Raw genomic sequence first — 3,418 nt, forward strand, 5'->3', positions numbered from 1 at the left:
ACCTTTTCCAAAAGAAAAGGAAAAGGTACAACGATTACGTCTTAAACCCTCAGCATAAGGTAAAACGCCGTCAGAGAGTGCATTCTGAGAAAACACATAAGCATGCGACTCTGAAAAACAAAAAACAAAAAAAAACAAAAAATGGTGGAAGGGGGGACCCAGAGACCTTTTCATTGTCTTTCTAGTATTCATTTCCCAGTTTTCCTAACAATTGATTCGTGGTTTGAGGTGGCGCAAAAATATCAGCTAAATGGGATATAAGTCCGTTAATAGTTTTGAAATTGATGCCAACAATTGTTGATCTTGCCTCTTCATCTAATTTTCCTTTTATTAGTTTCACGAGATCTTCTTCACATTTTGAAGGCAACATATTTAAGGCTTCCCTACAACCTTCTGTAAATGGTACCCATTGGTTAGAGTTTCCATTGAAGTTGGGTACAACATTTAAGGCATCTTTTAGTTGAATGGTTTGCTTTACGGTCCTTTGTATTTCTTGATCCATTTTAGTAAAATTTGATTTTCTAACGTGGTTTTCGCGTATGGACTTATTAAAAACTTCGTCACTGATATCTATAGTGACGTCGTCTAAATCTTCTCTAGAACCTAATTAGCTGTTTGGAGCTGAACTCCCTATTAGCCCTTCCAATTCGTTATTTATTTTTAAACTATCTAATTCTTCTTTAAATCTTTTTAATTTACCTAGGTCAGAGTATAAATTATCGCCTATGTTGGATTTTGGGGTTACGGTTTTTTTCTCGTCAGATTTCTCCTGTACAAATTCGTCGGAATGCCTAAACCATCCAGAACCAATACCTACCGTCCAAGATGTAGACGGATTTCGGGCTTGGCTACGCGTTAATCGTTTATTACCTGGTTCTTTGTTATTCATTAAGAGTGGGAAAAAGAGGAAAAAATATTTTAATATTTTTATAGGGGAATAGAGGCGTTTTATTGATGGATTATTACTTTATTCTCCCCCCCCCCTTTTTTTATGTATAATTCAGGGAGAGAAAAAAAATAACATCAATTTATTATTTTAACTGAAATTTATTAAAAAAAAAACAAAATAGGTTATAAATTTTTTAAGATTGCTTTGATTTCCTTTTCTTTTATTTTATTTTCTTATCTAGATCTTCTATTTCCTTCGTTCTTAGTCTATCTTCTTCCTTTTTTCTGTTTACTTCTCTGCTTTGTTTTATTTTCTTCAGTATTTTTTCATCTGGAGCAAATAATTTTTCATATAGCCTGTTTAGGTCCTTTTTGCTACAGTTTTGTTTGTTGATTTGTTGCGGTTCTTTTGCAGGCTCTCGCAGACTCGGTGGTGTTACTGTTTTCTTAGGGATAGGCCCTAATTTTTCAAATGTCTGCACGCAAAGCCTGCAGTAATACGGGTCGTTCCCGTGTTTGCAATTGAAGGGTTTGTTATCGGCTAATAAAGTTTTTATCCGCAAATCTAGATCTCTTCGTTCCCTATTTATTTGGAATTGTTTTTTCCTTTCGGCCCCATAAATATGTTTAGGTAGAGCGTCGGGATGCTTTTGGATCTCTCTTGCTAACCTCCTACGTTTACACTTAGTCAACTTCTTCCTAATGGGCCGATTTTCTGCGTTCACTAAAATTGAACAGGCAAAAAGGAAAAAAAAATTGTTAATTATCACGCTTAATTAAAATACAAATGAAAAACTAACACTATCTTAAGTTTTTTTTTCAGCTTTAACTAATAAAATTACTATGCTAAAAATATTTTAAATCAATTAATTAGTAATATTATTTTATAATTTTTAATTCTCTAGTTTCAAGGTTAATTTCGCGATTTTTGCGGTTAAAACTTTGTTCGAAACTGCGTTTTTGGAGATTAATTTTTCTTTAATTCCTGATCGCTTCCTAAGTTTTTTTATTTCTTTTTTTAAGGCTGTATTAGTTTCAATGAGGTTAACGCAGAGCTGTCCTAAACTAGCTAACTGGTTAATTCTGTTCTTATTTTCTAACTCTAATTCCGTAACACGTGCACTTAAACTACGACCGTTCTGATTTATTTTCGCAATATCGTTACTATGATTATTTACCCGACTTATTACCGAGTCCTGACTTTCTCTTATTATTGTAATATCTTCTACAACTTAGTCTACCGTCTCTATTAAATCGTACGAAACACTGCTAAATTCTACAAAGGGAGGCATAACAGAAGGCAGAAGGAAAAAAAAAAGGTTAGATTTCACTAAATTTTTTTCTTTTATTTGATATGTAATAATTTTCTCTAGTTTTTTTGCTTTTGATTTATTTTATTAAGTCTTTGCAACTTCTCAATTTTGCTACTCCGTTTTTCTTTTTCAGATTCGTTATATTTTTCAATTTTATTATTTTATTTCGAATACGTTATTTTTATTTCAAACTTGTTAATTTTTCTTCAAAATTCGTAATTTTTTTTTTCAATATTCGTAATTTTTCTCCAAAATTCGTAATTTTATATTAAATTCGTTATTTTTTTCCAAATTCGTTATTTTACTATATAAGAAAAAGAAGACAGGAAAGTATGAGGTTGTTAGTACCCTATAAAGCTCTTTTTCTCCAACTTATCCCTCCGGGGCATCCAAAAATTTTATGTGACGTCCGGGTCACTATCTCAGGTACGTCTGAGGCGGACGTAATAGGTGCTCTATTTGGTTTGCGTGCGTACGCTTAAACCGGGACGAGCAATTGGAGAATCAGAGCTTTTCTATTTCGCGTTTCGCGTAAAAAGAGTGAAAAATAAAACTTGACTGCAAGCCTTCCATCAAACACCAGGGTCCAATGGAATCGGGACTTGGATGTGAAAATCCCAAACCTTGCCGGAATTATCACATAAAAGAATTTAAGTTTTCTTTAACGGCGCGACTGTCTTATAGAAAAGTATCCCAATCCTTGTTGAAATACTCTTCGAAGACTTATTTTTTCGAATTCCGGTCTAACTATTTTACTAGAAAGGAAGAGGAAAGATAGAAATAAAAATTTTGTTTAAACTTACTTTTGTTTTATTCAATGGACTTGGCTGGTACTTGGAGAATCCGAATCTGACACTTGGTCGAATGTAGTAAAGCTTAAGAGGCTTGCGAGGAGCGAGAGAGTGGACGATTTTCGCTTGCGCACGCCCTTTTAAACCCTGGGGGTGGTTGGGAAGAAAAATTCCTCTTTTAGTCCCTTAAAATTTGGGAAGAGTGGAAATGCCAGTAAATTCTAATTGGCTGACCGAGATTTTCCCTCCTTTTCTCTTTCGGATTTCGGGCCCTAATTGGTTCAGGGGCGTGGTGAGAATTGGGGGCGCGCGTTCAAGAGTTTGGGCCCTATCTCGCTAGATGACTCTTCAAGTACCATTTTCATTAAAGATTTTCTTATAATTATTAATTTATTTATTACGTAAAATTGTTACAATTAATTCTTA

Source organism: Phymastichus coffea, unplaced genomic scaffold (genome assembly GCF_024137745.1).
Source record: "Phymastichus coffea isolate CEN01 unplaced genomic scaffold, Cenicafe_Pcof_1.1 PCOF00228, whole genome shotgun sequence".
Classification (NCBI taxonomy): domain Eukaryota; kingdom Metazoa; phylum Arthropoda; class Insecta; order Hymenoptera; family Eulophidae; genus Phymastichus; species Phymastichus coffea.